Below are 17,936 nucleotides of genomic sequence, written 5' to 3' on the forward strand. Positions count from 1 at the left end.
TTGGGTGGATTTGAGAAACTCTCTTCAGTATCTAATGAAGCCAAAATATAGGTCTTTCTTAGGGAAGAACACCCCAGGCAGTTATTTTGAATAGTGGTCCTCAAACATGACTGGTCATCAGAATTATGTGGATATTTTTCCAAAAAAAGAGATTCTTGTGTGTTTCTCTCTTCAGCTTTCCAGTTCCTCACCCAAGTTTCTGAGTTCTACATATCTTTTTCCATACGTATCTCAGATGATTGTGATGCAGACTAGGGAATCACAGATTTAGAGCATAAGTGCACACAGGCTTCAGTTCACTCAGTGTAGCTGTGTGTTGCAAAAATGTTGGTTCCAAGTCAAGGTGTGACATTATTTGAAGGAAATAGTATTAATGGTCATTTTAGAATAGTATTTTCATTGACTACTAATTAGGCATGAACATTCATCTTTTTCAAATTTCTATGTTTACCAAAGTTAACTGGAATTACTTTTTTCTTCCTATATTTAATCAGTTGCTTGAAAATTCATAAGAAAAATTCATCATGAAATGCTGTTTTCATTTTTAAATATATTTCATTTTTAAATATAAAAGTTTCATTTCATTTTTAAATATAAAAGTTTTAAGATTTGGATTTTTTACACATTTCTGACTTTAATTGATTAAACTGCAAAATGTTCACTCAAATGCCCATCTATGTTAATAGACTAGATCTACCCAAATCTGCCTGATAGGATTTTGTGGTAAGAAAAGCCTGCTGAAGATTGTATATTATTCACATATTGTCTAATTTTGGTGAGAATATTCACGAATGATCTTTTCTCTGAGATTACTACAGAGAAAGCCAGCTTGTAATATGAAAGTTTAGCTTATATATTTTGATCAGGAAATGTTGGCCCAGGTCAAATGATTTTTCTGCATATGTTGAGATGATCATATGATTTTTCTTTTTCGCCTCCTAATGTGACAAATTACATTGATTAATTTTCAAATGTCAAGCCAAACTTGCATTTCTGGGATAAAATCTACTTGGTATTGATGGAATATCCATTTTATGTATTGTTATATATGATTTTCTATAAGTGTGGTAAACTTTGCATCGGTATTTGGTATTGGTCTGCAATTTTAATTTACTATAATATCTTTGCTTATCTTTGCCATTTTAGAATGGGTTTGTAAATACTTCTGCCTCTTTAATTGTCTAGAAGAATTTGTATAAAATTGGTACTATTTCTTCCTATGTGTTTAGTTGAATTTACCAGGAAAACAGAGGAATGGGGGATTCCTGGTAGGAAGATTTGTAACTAAAATTCAATTTTGTTAGCAGATATGGAGCTATTCAGGTTTTCTTTTTTCCTGAGTGAGTATGATGGCTAAGTTTATGCGTGAACTTGACTAGACCACAGGATGCCCAGATATCTAATCAAACATTTCTGGATGTTTCTGTAAGGACATTTTGGGATGAGATTAATAATTAAATTGGTAGAATAGTTAAACCAACTTTGAAAAGAAGAACAAAGATGTTCGTTTTAAGGTTATTACAAGTCTATAGTAATCAAGAGACTATGAAATTCTTTAAAAACAAGGGTCATGAGAAAATTTTTGCTGGTGATATGTTGTTTGTCTTTAAGATAGAGATTGTTTCATGGGTGTTTACATATGTGCATACTTGAATATGTGTGACTCATTGTGTGTCAATCATACCTCAATAAAACTGCAAAAAAATTACGATCATACAAACACGAAAGAAAGAAAGAAAGAAAGAAAGAAAGAAAGAAAGAAAGAAAGAAAGAAAGTTAGTTTAATGTGACTGTGCTTCACAGCCCATCTGAATAAACTGCCTGAGAATACTCACAAAAATTCTAGCTCCTGTGCCTTACCCCAGACCAACTGGATCAAAATTTCAGAGGCTAAGTCCTTGAATTCATAATTTTTTAAGTGCCTCTCCACTCCATCCAGAGATTCTTATGTACTAAATGTTGAAATTCATGATCAAATTCTAAAGTTTTTCTTTGTCTTGGTGTTTAAGAGATTTATTTTGTGGTCAAGACGTTTTGAATAATGGAAACATGTTTTTCATATTCTTTGGTTGTTCCATAATAAAATGTTTAAATCTTGGACAGTGTCGTAACTGGTGGCCTATTTTCCATACTCAGGATTTTGCTCTGAGTGTAGACTCTAGGAATTCCCATGACATGAAAACAGGGGAAGCTGTTTTATTTCATCTGAGAGTCCCTCTCTTCTGAAAATATCCTCTTTTTGAGATCTGTACTTTCCAAGGCCTCCATCATGGAAAGGAAGAATGGGTAATCCCCCGAAGAGACTTACAAAAATAAGTAAAAGGAAGTATTCCCACTATTTTCAAATTATAATTTTGGAACACTTGTAAATGCAGAACAGTTGAGTGAAACATCATTCATTTATCCTCCCAAAACTCAGAAAGACTCAGGGAATACAAAATTTTGGCATTTTTTTTTCTAAATGTTTTCTCTTCATATAATTATTTATATGGTTGAGATCATTTTATATACATGTTTTTGAGATTCTAATCTTTTATCTTAATATCTTCTCTCACAGCTATTTCCTTAGATAATTCAAAACTATTAGCATCATCCTTTTAATGTTTTCATTTGAGTCAAGTGTATGAGGGATTTATTATTTCAGTAATCACTTTGCTATATTGCTACATTTAGGATGTATTCAAATTTTCAGTATTATAAATAATGCTGAAATCTACTTCTGTGTTGCTGAAATAATTTATTAACTTACAGGTCAAAGGTTATGAAAATTAAAAGTTATTGATGAATATAATAAGATTGCTTTCAGAAAGATTAAACCAATTTAAATTTCCACTGCCAGGGTCTGATAAAACCTATGTATGAAATCTCACGAGGCGAAAATTTTATCCTTTTTTGAATTTGGCTAATTTGTTATGAATAGGCATGTTGCCTTTGCATAAGCTATTTTTAGTTATTAGACAAGGAAAAAAGGTCACATTCATGGGCCAATGCTAATGCATAACAAAAAGAAAGCCAAAGTGCTTGATTTCTATCTTTAACCTTGTCTGTCAAATAGAACTATCAGACCAATGGAATGATAATAAACATTATTAAGATATAATCTAAGGCCAAGAACTGGATGAAATAATTTTAATAAAATACATTATTTCCTAAAAGATTTTAAGTTCTGCACTGAAAGACTCAAAGACTTTATAAATGAAAATGCGGAAACATTCTCATGGATGTTTAGCTGAGATAAACTGAAAAATTAATTACATTTTTAAATACATTGTAGTTTTATTTCTTATCTGTCTGATCTAGTACAGTCTGTTACTACTGATGCACTTATATTGATTTCTTCCTCAACTATCTTATAGTTTTTGCTTTCTACATGTCAATAAAATGTGTGATGTCTGAAGATTTATAGAACTTCTCTGTGACTTATAATTTCTACAGCACTACAGCGTGATCAGGGCACTGACTGTAGGCTTCCTTCCCCCAACCCCGCAGGCTCAGCCCCCCAGCGCCAGCTCTGACAGCCCAGGCAAAGCCCTTAGCTCTCTATGCCACTGGCTGGCTGTGCCCACAGCAAGAACAATAGTACCTACTTGCAGGGGTGTTGAAAAGATGAGATGAGCTATCAGGCAAGGGCTGCAAACTTCGAAAAGTAGTGCATCTTAGCTTTTCTTATTGCACTTTTCTCCTTTTCTCCTTTCTACCCTCCCTCTTTCTCTCTCCAGTCTGTCTTCCTCTTCCTCCCTCCTTTCCTGGCTAGTTTCTGCATTCTCTGATATCTTTGCAAATATTTCATTTTAAACTCTCTTTAAGAAGACCGTTTGTCCTCTTTGGGGCACAAAATACTGTTTTTATGCAATATAAGAAACATTTTTAATAATCGAGAAATAACAAATTTTATTATTAGAACAGAAACGTCCAATTTTTCATCTTATTTTATATTTTTTTATTTCTCCAATTTCCTTAATATGTCCTCTATGTTCTATCACTTGTGACATGGCTTATGTATGCTTTAGCCTTTTCCCCACTGGTAATGTGGAGGGGAAAGGAAGTAGGGGTCATCTTTCTGCCCCTAAACCACACGGCTGTTTCTCAATGTGTGGATTTCAGCCATCTACAGTGTCTGTGAGCACACCTCACTCCACTGTCTACTTACTCGCTAGTGTCCTTTTTTGGTGATGTATTGGTTTTTCGGTTTGGTTTTGTTTTTTTTTTTTGTAACAGTGAATTACATTCAATGTAACATTATTTTTCTACTTTCTTTCAAGAATTACACCTGCTTCCATTTCTCTTTTTTATTTTATTTTATTTATTTATTTTTAAAGATTTTATTTATTTATTTGAGAGAGAGAGAATGAGAGAGAGAGAGAGCACATGAGAGGGGGGAGGGTCAGAGGGAGAAGCAGACTCCCCACCGAGCAGGGAGCCCGATGCGGGACTCGATCCTGGGACTCCAGGATCATGACCTGAGCCGAAGGCAGTCGCTTAACCAACTGAGCCACCCAGGCGCCCTGCTTCCATTTCTCAACAATAATTAGAGCTTCATGACTAATTGTTATTTAAATAATTATATCTACCTCCGGACTTTTCAATAACATGTTTCCTACCAAGTTTAAGGATTTGATAAAACTTTGTTTATTGAAATGCATTTTCTTAGAATATAAAAAGCTCTTTCTGTACAGAGCTTCAAGTGGATGTTATTCCAGATAAGCCTTCTTGTATTCATTTTTGCATTTTCTTCTGCTCCAGTTTTCCTTTCTTCAGAAGTGGTAATTATTTATATATTTGACCAACATTATGTTCAATAGCTAGAACATCTAATCTCTCCTTACCTGGGTTCTGGTTCTGTAGCTATACACTGGGTGCTATTTTCTCCATTCTATCCTCCTGATATTTTACTTGGCTTTTTAAAAAATGCTAATTCTATTCATTGATATTGCTAATGCAGGTTTGGATTTTGAAATAATTTCACTTTTCTCATCAAATGCTTGCCTCGATTTTGCCAGCTCCTTGTAATCTTTCGAGGTTTCTTCTTTCTTTATTCCTTTGATTCATTTCATAGAACTCATGGTCTCTTTAATTTTCTTACAAGTTCAAAAACCTGCTCCCCCCTCCCCTCAATTTCTTAGGATACACATTTAAATGCATACTCCTTACTAGTATTTTTCATGCTATATTCCTTTTCATCATTTTTAAGAGAAATTCCACAGCATCACCATGATACTCTTCACTGCTTTTTTTTTTTTATGCTTTTCACCTCTGAATCTAGGCAGTTCCATCCATTCCTGTCATTTGTCCTGAAATAATGTTGTCTTTTGTTTTCCTACCCTGTTTAAATGGATGCTGTTGCTATCTTCTTATTCTTTGAACGGGGAGCTTCCGTGAGTTACTCCGGTGCTGAAAAGAGTGTGTGAGGTGGGCTTGCTGCAGTCCAGTTCTTCCAATTGGCCACCCTCCTTCCCTCGGCCCTGCTGCAGCGGAAACTCTTGGGCTGGTGGTGGGGGGTCGGTCTTCAGCTGGGAGTTCGTTTCCCCTGGGGGCCACCACGGCTTAAGCCTCACGCCCCACATCTACTTAGGGCTTGTTAAGAGGGCCTCTGGGAACAATGACCCGCTTCTCACTCACCACACCTTGCTGTTGATCCACTAGGACAGAGACCGAGGCCAGCGTTCACTCTCTTCACCTAGGAAAATTACTGCCCGTAACATATGATTCAGGGCTTAGGGGCTGCCAGTTTCCAACAGTCAGCATAAATAGAATGTCTTTATCTTAAACTTCTCTTATCCCAATGTGCTCTTAACATATTTCCTGGAAATAGCCTTCTCAATGATGCGAATAAGACTTTGATGTTCTAAAAGGATAAAAAGGGGCGCCTGAGTGGCTCAGATGGTTAAGCGTCTGCCTTCGGCTCAGGTCATGATCCTGGAGTCCCGGGATCGAGTCCCACATCGGGCTCCTTGCTCAGCAGGGAGTCTGCTTCTCCCTCTCCTCCTCCTCCCTCTCATGCTCTTTATCTCTCATTCTTTCTCTCTCAAATAAATAAATAAAATCTTTAAAAATAAAATAAAATAAAATAAAAGGATAAAAAGTTAGACTCAACCATTAGAGACCAGCAAGCTTGATGGAGCTCTGAGGGAGAAGTGGGGGACATGGGATCTCGCAGCATGGCAGTCATTTCCTCCAAAACAAATCTCGGGCATCTCTTCTCATCATAGTCTCTTTTCCTCTCCTTGAAGTAGGTGAGTAGTTTTAAAACCAGCTTCTCAGTAATTTCCTTTGAAAATCTTTGTGTGCGGAGCTCTTCACATACTTATTTCTGTATGTGATACAACCATATCGGTGACTCAGTTAACGGTGGCTGAAATAGTTGCATCTAACATGCTGTGGTTTCCACTCCTATGGCTGCCATTAGTGTGAACACTATGACGACGATGATACCAGGATGAGGATGATTCCCGCCACTGCCCCTGGAGGAAACCAGGTAAATGAGGAGCACCTAGGACATCAGTACCTCAGTAAAGCATGTGGCAGCCCGTCTTGGAAGTCCCTGACTAAACCATAAGGAAACATGGAATCAAAACAGAAGAGACAAGAGCTTTCTAACTGGTGAAATAACTGGGCCTAGATGTGCTGGCAGTTGAAAGAGGTCAACTTTCCTAAAGGGAAGAGTTTGTCAAGAATCCTACAGGATCTTAGCTTTGTTCATGTTCCTATTCAAGATGGATGAATGCTGAACAACCCTGGATGTTGACCACCATATTCTCAGAAAGCAAGAAGCAGGTAACACAGTAAATGTGGCAAACATATTGCATTGAAATGTGACATATATCCAAACAAAAATCAGAGGAAGAAATATACGATGTTGTACTTTAATTCAAGCAAATTACCTGAATAGTTATAAAATGTGTGGCTTTGCATCAGGATTACAAGATAGTAAGCTAGATGCATCTTTTTCAATGATATTATACAAACTTAGTATGTCCAACAGAAAGCCCAACCTCAACACTTAGGACATACAGTCTTGATCGATTTAGACACATCTGGGGTTTTTGGGTTTTTTTCTTTTTTTCTGCAACTTTGGAGGAGGGGGTAAACAGGTACAAAGGGCTTCCAAGGCCATACAATTTTGGAAATTTTGCATAAAAATTAAGAAGTTGATAGTATATACTAGTTAAGTACCTTTGAGGCTTCACATGAGTCAAGGTTTAGGCTCCAACTCAGGAACCAAGGTCACCCTTGAACGTTCCAAGGAGTGTTAGATGTGACCCAAATACATGGATCCAAGTCACTCTAATGTTTAACAGAGCTGGAGTGCACAGGGTAGTTTCATGAATAACGGGTTTCCATCAAGAGAGACGGGTGACTTAGTTTAACGCCACTGTGTTCTCAGCTTGCCAGCCGCTACTCCTCCTTGCTCAATGTGAGCTCCTGTGAGAGCACAGAAGGTTGTAGAGAGCAGTTTTCTGTCTTGAAATAGAGAGACTACAGGCAACACTGCTTGGTGGCCTAGTAACACACATGGACTGGAGGCACTGAAGCATGGACGGACAGGAGACGAACCTGACTTGGGCTGAATTAAAACTGGTGAGTGACATCAGCATGGGACCCTTGGGAATCACGTGACCAAAGTGCGAGTGACACAAAGTGATATTACACGGTAGCACATACGCTTGTGAGATATGATTGATCTTGTTATACTCAAGGATTCTTTGGAAATTAAAAAAGAAAAACAAAACCCCAAATCAGAGATGTATTTCCTGCCAAGTCTGTTGCCCTTTAAACGCTCTCCATACTAGTCTTAGCTGAGTCATTAAGCAGAAAAATTCTTCTCAATTTTCTGCTCAAGTAACTGCTGTAACGAACATCAGTGACCAGACTGAGCTGGAAAGTAACATCAGAAGGGAGAATAATGGCTAAGGTGAGTTGAGAGAAAAAGGCTAATATTATAGAACAATTTAGGTTAAACCGCAAGATCTAAATTCTGTAACTCTCAGATAGAAAGTTAATATAGTTACTAATTTCAGAATTGTATTAAACATAGGGAATAATTATTCTATATCACTTACTCATTAAATGTTAATAAAGCTCTAGACTTAAATGATAAATCAAAGTTCTGTTTTATTCTACTTTTACTGTCGTCAATGTTATCATGACAGATATCAGGGAAATACTCTCGTAAACTTTCAGAAGGGCTTATTAAAAACTTATAAGGCAATGCTCCATGATTCTAAACATAGTGATCTGACATAAAAATAATAATTAGGATAAGAATAATGTTATAAAACATGCTCTGTTTGAAGCTTCAAAACATCAATTTAATCTAATTTATTTTTACATGTTAAATGAATAGAAAAGTAAAAATTAAGCAAAAGAAATGTAATTTTAAGAAATAGAGAAAGCAAAACAAAATGAAAATAATTAGCTATCACTAGTCATCTACCTAATTGAGAAGAAATTAATATACATTGTGATGAAAAGAGCATCAGCACACACTGAGAGCCATGTATGTTTATGCAGAAAGCAATTTCACAGTATATATTGAGAACTTTTACAATATGCATGCTCCAACAGTATGGAGGTTTCTCAAAAAATTAAAAATAGAAATACCATACAATCTAGTAATTCTACCAGGTACTTACCCAAAGGAAACAAAAACACTAATTTGAAAAGATACATGCACTCTTATGTTTATTGCAGCATTACTTATAACAGCTAGGATGTGTTAGCAGCCCAAGTGTCCCATCAACTGATGAATGGATAAAGAAGATGTGGTGTGTGTGTGTATATATATATACACACACACACAATGGATTATTACTCAGTCATAAAAAGAATGAGATCTTGTCATTTGCAACAACATGGATGGGCCTAGAAGGTATTATGCTAAGTAAAATAAGTCAGATAGAGAAAAACAAATGCCATATGGTTTCACTTATATATGGAATCTAAAAATGCAAAATAAATGAAAAAAACAAAAAGCAGAAATAGACCCATAAATACAGAGAACAAACTGATGGTTGCCAGAGGGAAGAGAGGTTAGAGGATGAGCAAAGTGGATGAAGGGGAGTGGGAGGTACAGGCTTTCAGTTATGGATGGAAACATCCAAAGGAAATAAGTAGAAATATGGTCAAAGTGTTACTTATAATTATTAAATACTAGAAAAAAATTAAACATTTAAAAACAAAATCACTAAATAAATGATCATCCATAAACTAAATTATTATGTGGTCATTAAAACAGTATTTCTGAATAATATTTATTGGGATAATGCCTAAAATAAAATGTTAATCCTAAATAACACAATAAATATTATGAATATTTTTAAAATAAGTAAAACCAGTATGTACATTTTTATTATTTGGTAGTAAGATTACTGTGATTTTAATTGTTTTGTTTGTTATAACTGTAGTTATAACTGTTACAGGCACATTACCGTGGTAATTAGAAAGATTTGTCAAAATAAAGCAACAAGTGTGAACGTGTTGGTAAGGAATTCACAGAATACAAGGAAAAAATTTTTTTTTTCATTTTTGTGGGTTTGAAATTATTATGAAACACCCAACTTCTTAACTCAGAAAATGTCGTCTCTTTACTTTCTTTTTCTGAATGTTAGGGAAACATCTCCATCAAACTCTTGGTCAGAAATAAACCCCAGATTATTTCTGAAAAGCTAAAATGTAGTTATTTGATTAATATAAATGTTGATGCTCTCAAAATAGTAAAAAATTATCTACCTATATTCTTCATTAATCATTTATTGCAATAATTCTAATGATCTTTTTAAAGAATTTATTTATTTGAGAGAGAGACAGAAAGAGTGACAGCACAAGCAGGGAGGAGGAGAAGCAGGCTCCCCGCTGAGCAGGGAGCTAGACAGGGGGCTCGATCCCAGGACCCCGAGATCATGACCTGAGCCCAAGGTAGACACTTAACCGACTGAGCCCCCCAGGTGCCCCTGATTTTTTTTTAAATCTCTATGAAACGCTAAACATTTTTACTACCCGTAGTACCTGGTAATGGAATTTAGCAAGTGATGGCACCTCCCGCGTGAGATGTAAGTAGTATGAGGATATAGGAAACGTGTACTCGTTTTCTTTTTCGTATTTAAGTGAAAATTAAGATGCAGTCTGTAAATTGAAGATTATGTGGAAAACATCATCTTGATTGCTTTCTTCAAACTCTATGATCCTTTGCTCTCTTTGTATTAGCAAGGTTACTATGGAACAGTAGAAGTTTGGCTTCAGATTAAGGAGATGTGGATTCATAGCCCCAGCTGTATCAGAAGGGCACGGTGTGAATTTAGGAGAGCCCTTTACCTTTTTCGGTGACAGGAACTACCTGATTTATAGGTACCTTTCAGTTTAACAGCCTATGATGATCATGGTTATAGTTTAAATGTGAATAATAATACGATGACATTACCATTGTAAATTAAAAACATACACTATGATTTTGAAGTAAAATATATTGAATGTTTAAGATGTCCTCAACTTTTCTAAGATTAAGACTCTTTGAACTTACTATCATAAATACTATAAAGCCCAGAAAGACTGAGGCTGGCCCCACGGGAGGTGCAGGACTGTGGTGCTGAAATCCTCATGGGGCCAGAGGCCTGGGGTCCCTTCCACAACAACTGTTCAAACATTGCCATAAGTATACTTCATCCATGAAACTAATAATGTCTGCTTAAATCAAATATTGAAAACATATTCTGTACTTGTTCAGGTACTCATCCCCTTAGTAAACTTTTTTTTTTAACTTTTCTTCAAAAGTGGAATCAGTGGACTTAATGAATGCACAAGTGCTGGATTCGGGAGTGAGAAGAGAATGAACACTGAATTAGGGTTGGCATAGCATAAATATTCCCTTCTCCCCAGGGAGTTAGTGTGATTCAGTAAGTACTCCCTTTCCAAGTAAGAGGGAGCCAAGATGCACTTCCTCCTTTATTTATGGTGATTTGTTTGATTTCTCGCTGGTTTATTGTTTTCAGAGAAAATGCAGACACGTTCGTGGAATATTGAGTATTTATGTAAATACTTGCTAATTAACTACTATGTGCACTATGCTGACTTGCAAACTGAGAACAGGGAACAGAAAGGATAAGTGGGCCACTTCACTGACAAACAAGGTAAAAGGTGATCAGGAAGGGAAAGGAATGATGAATGTTATTCTGGGAACGTCAGAGAAAGAAAAAGAAGAGAGTGAGTTTTAATAACCTACAGAAAGACGGGAAAGAGAGAAAGCAATCCCCTCACAGGGCAGAGGTACGGTGAGAGAAGAACATGAACTTAAGAGATCCACGGAGGTGAGAGTGTGCAAGTCAGAGATCAACAAAGAGACTTCGAAGTAATCGGGTAAATGAAGAATGAGTGATGTTTAATAAAAAGACAGGCTAAATAATCCAGATACTATTTAAAAAGGGGAACAGATGATATGCACCAAGAAAATATGGAGAAAAAAACCCATCCTCTAAGGTGCAGATTCCTGAAAAACTATTTGATAATATTGTTACTCTGAACTTATCATATATGTTTAAAAATGACTGTGTGTTATTTATGGAATTAAATAGGATGATTTAGAGCAACAGGTGTTTGGCCGATTCAGGGTAGCTGCAGATACAGCCTGCTGCTCGGGCGTGTGTGTGGACAGCCCTGGCCCTGAGCCCACAGGGATCACAAAGTTCCTGACCTGGCTCTTCCTCCACGGCTCCTGCTGTCCCTGTCAGCATGACCACCCTGCGGCCTTTGGTAGCGTATTAATCACCCCCAATATCGCACGGCTTCCGTTCCTGCTCCGAAGCAAGACTCAGCATTGCTTTGGGGGAAGAGCTTCACACTTTCACTCCTGCATAAGACCACTCTAGTTCTCTCAGAAACAAGCAACCTATATCATCTATCAGGTGCTCAGTGAAATGAGTTCAAACTTATGTGACATCTGGGTAGCAAAAATACACCATTGTAAGCATTCAGAATCTCAGATGTCCATGTGAATTGCAACCAGTATTTCACTGGTGATGAACCATCTTCCTTCATGATCATTCTCATAGGGGTTAGTTTTTTTTTTTTTAAGATATTATTTATTTATTTGAGAGAGTGAGAGCTGGGGGAGGCTCACAGGCAGAGGCAGAAGCAGACTCCCCACTGAGCAGGGAGCCTGACGTGGGGCTCTATCATCCCAGGATCCCAAGATATGACCTGAGCAGAAGGCAGACACTTAACCAACTGAGCCACCCAGGTCGGTGCCCATCATATGGGTTAGGTTTTAAGAATCATCATATCAAATTGCATTTTTTTTAGCCTACCTTGTAGAATAACAATATGCTATAATGACTGTCAAACACAAGTTATTAAAATATCTGCCTAGGTTTAAGATCCAATGCCATATGTTCCTGGCTAGGAACTTTTCCATCCTTAGGAGCTGCAAGGCACATTGTGGCATCCACCAGCATCTAGTAGAATGGCCATCTATGTACATGTATCCCTCCTTGTAGACTTAAAACTTGATGAGGGCAGAGCATTTATCTGGCTTTTCTTTAAATCCTTGATAGTGCCTAGGACAGTATGATGCATTAGATAGATATTCAGTAAATATTTATAAATTATTGTGTTAACAAATGCAAATGTTTTTTGACATGATTCATATTACATAATATACACAAAATCCAGGGATTCCTAGTCCCCAGAGAAATTCAATCCAATTTAAAAGCATTACTTTTAAAATAGAAATTTCAATAAAATTTTATATAATACTGTTGTAAGCAAAAGGATTGTTTAAATGTGAGAGGCATTGCATTCTATTGTTAATATCATGAAATGCACTAAAATTAATTATGTATTTCCATTTCTAGTGTTAAGGGCCACAAAGCTTCTATTCATACCTCGTACCATTAAGATGATCTAGTTTCGTGGGAAATATTTTCAAATGGTTGATGATATTCTCAACAATAATGTGGAGTACAAATACCAAAATTAAACAGCATTTTGTAGAGTTTTAATCTTAAAAATGTTCTAAATTCTTCTCTATCTCTATACTTAAGATTTTAGATTTAAAAAAAAAAAATCACACCACCATTTTACAGTAAATACATGCTGAGGCCTCTGTCCTATGATAACCAACTGAAAAGTCAAGAAACCAAACGGCTGTGTGGTCAAATCCAAACACATCACACTGAGGGGAACCGCGTGGCTTGACAGTCATGACAGATAGGGCACCGATTCAATTCTAGACAAGTGCACTTAGACCTGAGCATCTCGGCGGTTTACTTGAAACGAATCACCGTTGAGAGATACTGTCATCCCGTGTCATTGTTTTAAGATTTCTCTTTGCAAAGAGCTCATGGATTAAATAAGCATCCTTTTCCAAGGCATATGTTTACAATGACATTGTCACAACCGTGGGGAAGCATCACCATATGGCACACACTAAATGAGGCTAGACTTTATAGACTATGGGTTCAGGAAGCTGGGGGCTGCTAGGGAAAGTGGAGGGGACAGGCTTTACCATGTCAGCCCTGACAGTGTGCAGGTCCCTGTGCATTGTATCTAAGAGAAAGGATGAACATAGAGGAGGTTTTGATTTGGTATGGGTGTCAGGTGGGGTAAGGAAAGTAAATGAGACTGAATAAAAAGTCACCTGAAGTTGAAAAGAGGCTGATCTTGAACAAAATGTAAAATGGCAACGCATTCTTGAGAGAGAAAATGAAAAGAGCAAGAAATTATTTGGGAAACAGGACATTATACTATCCACATGTTCACAAATGGTGTTCCTTGTTGCCTTAAAATGTCCATTTCATGAACATTATCCGTCTTTAATAAACATGAACGTTTTATACTATGAGAGATTCCATGAGGGGGATCACCTAATAACAACCGAACTGATGAAGAGCGAGAAGAAGGTATTTGTGTTTTATCCTCTTCATTGGGAAGCTGCTCTGTTTGTATTCTTAAATCGTCTGCTTTGCTTTTAATAGATTACAAATACACTTGGTAGTTAAAAGCCCGTGTTTGGAGCTTTCCCGCACACACGTGAGGCAGAGCTGCCCAGAGGTGGACGAGGACACTCAGCTCTGAGGTCTGTAGACGATGCTCCAAGTCAGCACCACAGACCCCTGCTTCTCTAACCCACCCTGAGTACATGCTAGTTTTTTTTTTCTCAAGATTTGAGTTTATGGAGAACAGTTTATGTAAATAGGGTTAGTTTACTGCGATAGCTAAGCTGTAAGTAAAAGTGTGAGAATTAGATCGTAAGCAAGGCAAGGCCAACGTCTCCCCATGGCCACTGGCACGGTTTCCTGTGCGTGACGGTGAGGGTCACTGCAGGGGACGACGTGGCTGGCAAGCTCTGACGGCAATGGCGCGTGGCCCGGCCAGGCGACACGGCGCAGCCTCCACTCAAGCCGCCAATGATCTGTGAAAGGGCACAAAGCCAGGACGAGACTCACCCCTGCGATTCCCACGGAAATTTTACAATGTCCTTCACAGTATTTTCCTTTGTCAAAAAATGTAATTTCCACAATTCCTAGTTCAATTTTACCTAGCCTTTCCTCCTAAAGTAAAAGCAATGAAATTTTTAATGTACGTTCCTGCACTTGACACTTACTGCGGGGCCGTCATTTATCAGCCCTATGACAGGTCTTTACACTGCCTTTCCCCTTCAAATACTGGCTTTTGCTTCCAAGTCACAAATTGTACATGTACACTAAACGTTCTTTGCATGGTTTAATTCAAATACTGACATTTTAGTTTACTTTGAAGCAGTTAATTTCCTAGGGAGAGGTTAATTCCCCCAGTTCTATTTTGGGTTCTAAAGAAAATTAAAGATAATTTATTTTCTAAGTCTCTGATATCATTATTTTAGAGAGTATTTAAATATAAGACTCCTATATTTGACCGTGAATATTTAAGAAAAAGATGTAAGTTGCAGTTTTAACTGTCAATATACTTGTCAGAAGCCCTATATATCAACTAATTTCTCAATGCCTCATCATATACATCATATACATACATGATATATATCATTTATCAATATATATCAATTATCAATATATATCAACATATATCAATGATATATATAATATATATAACATTATATATATCATATATACATATACATATCGTACACACACATATATATATTTTTTTGAGAGACAGAGTGAGCGTGAATGGGGGAAGGGGGAGAGGAAGAGGGAGAGAGAGAATCTCAAGCAGGCCCCATGCCCAGCAGCGCAGAGCCCCACATGGGGTTTGATCTCATGACCCTGAGATCATGACCTGAGCTGAAATCAAGAGTTGAACACTTAACCAACTGAGCCACCCAGGCGCCCCAATGCCTCATTTCTGAAACACTGTGAAGTACTACACATATATGAGGTCTTATTATCATAGGTATGTAGACAAAGTTTTCTATATTTGTCAAGGTCCACCCCAAAAGTACACACCCAAAAATCATTTAATAAAATATCAGGGCAAGCTCTATAGATTTTACCTTCTAATGAACTTTCAAAAAATTTTCTGACATTCCTCCATACCTAGAATATAACTGACAATGTTTTATTTTCAGAATCATGCAGCCAGTCCAAAAGAGAATTTCCCATACATTACATAATAAGCCCACAGGGGAAACCAGGGACATTTGGGGGCTGTCAGAATCAGAGATACTAAATAGCAGCAACTCTTAAGCATGTATAAGTAATCTTTGGTGAAATAGGGACAACAGCATATGGAGTCTGGACTCGGAAGGTGTGGGTATGAGCCCGCTTTCCGGCTCAGGGGCCCTGGGCAAGGGGCAAAGTTGTCACAGCCATGGTTGGGTCAACGCATGTGCAGGCTTTACGCCAGGCACCTTGCAGGTAAGATCTCCCTCAAGACTCACGGCGTGCCCTTCAGGTTCCTACTACAGTCCCTGTGTTGCAGATCAGGGACACGGAGGCTCAGAGGAGTTCAGAAACCTGCCTCAGGCCATAATGTCTAGGAAGTGGCAGAAACCATTTTCAAGAGCACTAAACACCAAGCTATAAAACATCTAAGAAATGGCAATATTGTCAGTAAAAAAAAAAAAAAAAAAAAAGCAGGTACATTTTTAAGAAAAGGAATTTTGAGTTTAAAGGTCATTTCAAACAGAAATCCATATAATGGAATAGTAAAGTTCCTCTATTTAAATTGCACACATCAAAACTAAGGTCATTTAGTCATTATTGGGCACAGATGCAACCAATATTTCCCGTGATATAGAAAATACAACATAGCACCCCACAGGAGAACCACCCTCAAGGAGCTGAGGTGCTGGAGAGATTGCCTGATCACATGATCTTTGAGCCGAAGTCTCCGCCCTAATCAAGGACACTTCAGTTCCTACTGCCCATGCCAATCTGAAGCATAGGCCATGGATGTGTATCCTTTCATGGCAACTGAGAAACTGCTCTTCGCTTGTTCTTCTCAGCGGCCACAAAGTCAAATATCTGCAAGGCCTAGATGGGATATAAATACATGGGCAGTAGGTCTCAGGGTTTCTGAGACCCAACTAGAGAGAACAGAGCTTCTTTAACTGGGGGCCACTTCCTAAGCTCCAGTCAACTGTTGCCATGAGGAAATTCTGATTCATTGTAATAAGGGTTTTGTAATTTTCCAGAGAGGTCAGAAATCCAAAATTTTATGTACAATCTACTGACTTTTCAGTTGGAAACAAATTAATTTGTTAAAGTTTTGTGGACCAAACAGACACAGTTTGTATCTTTCTTCTTGTGTTGCTGACCTTCCTCAGAAATCCTGACTTTGTTTAATGCTAACTGGATACACTTCAGGAATCTCCTTGTTTACGGTTTTAACTCTCACCTACATGCAGGTAATTCCAAAACCCATATAATTATCCCAGATCTTTCTACAGCTACTTGAATATTCAACTGCATACAGAACTCCTCCATCAGACAAGAATTTCTAACTCAATTAGCACCTAAATGCATAAAATCGCTCTGGGCCTTTAATTCCACCTGCATTTCATATGCTACTTATTAGCTCAGTTTCCATCCTCTTAGTCATGATCCTGGAGACCCTTCTCCTTCACCACCTTTAACCACGGGTCTGCTCATCTTGTGCACAGGAGGCTGAGTGAATGATACATGGTATTATTTCAGGGATGACTGGTTACACTAACCCTAAGAGGACTTAAACACTTCATACAATGTATTTTAATGCAACTTTTTATCTGTTTCTAATTAAAAACAGGGTCAGGGTTCCCCCACCCATTTATAATTTAGACTCCTGAAACACAATGAAGTTGATAAACCTTTAAAAAATTCACGTAGTCTTTGAGCAACACAGTGGGCATCGGATCCAGGCTGAGCTCCAGAGCCTCTGGAAGCTCTCCTTACACTGATGGAAGGAAAGGATGCAAGTGTTTCTCCAGATGGAAAGAGCAGTGCTGTGGCCTCTGAGTTTAAGTGAAAGAGCTTGGATTGGAGAGTGAGACACAGAAAGACACAGACAGGCCCGGAGACCTTCTGAGAAGAGAAGATGGGACATCAGCTAAAACTATAGACTCAAGAGAATCCAGAACGGGGAGGGCTGATGACTGATGAGCGAGCCTTTAGTTTGGTTCATTTTACATTCTTGTGTCCACCTTCTTTATCTTCTCAGTTGGTGCTGCGTGCCCATGCCCGAGGGCTAGTCCTGGCATTCCCCTTTTCATGACACCAGTCCCCTGCCCAAACCTTCCCTGTTGTCAGATTCTGTCTCAGCTCCTAAAGTCCTGATTTATAAGCCACCCCTTCCCTGCCCGCCCCCCTCCGTCTCCACTCGGATCCAGCGAGAGACTGTCCTGTGCCATCCCGCCCTCCTGCAGCTTAGCCTGTGCTCGCTCCCTTCAACCCTCTTGTATGCCTCTCCTGTTCTTCCTCATTCCTTTTTTTTTTTTTTTTTTAGATTTTTTTTTTTTTTTTGAGAGAGAG

At 37.9% G+C, this 17,936-nt stretch overlaps 1 protein-coding gene across 3 annotated transcripts in view; it reads right to left on the bottom strand.

Moving 5' to 3' along the window:
* Positions 1-17,936, bottom strand: part of GRIA4 (glutamate ionotropic receptor AMPA type subunit 4) — a 367,043-nt gene that overhangs the window by 326,600 nt on the left and 22,507 nt on the right. The window lies entirely within an intron of this gene.

Source organism: Neomonachus schauinslandi, chromosome 11 (assembly GCF_002201575.2).
Source record: "Neomonachus schauinslandi chromosome 11, ASM220157v2, whole genome shotgun sequence".
Lineage (NCBI taxonomy): Eukaryota > Metazoa > Chordata > Mammalia > Carnivora > Phocidae > Neomonachus > Neomonachus schauinslandi.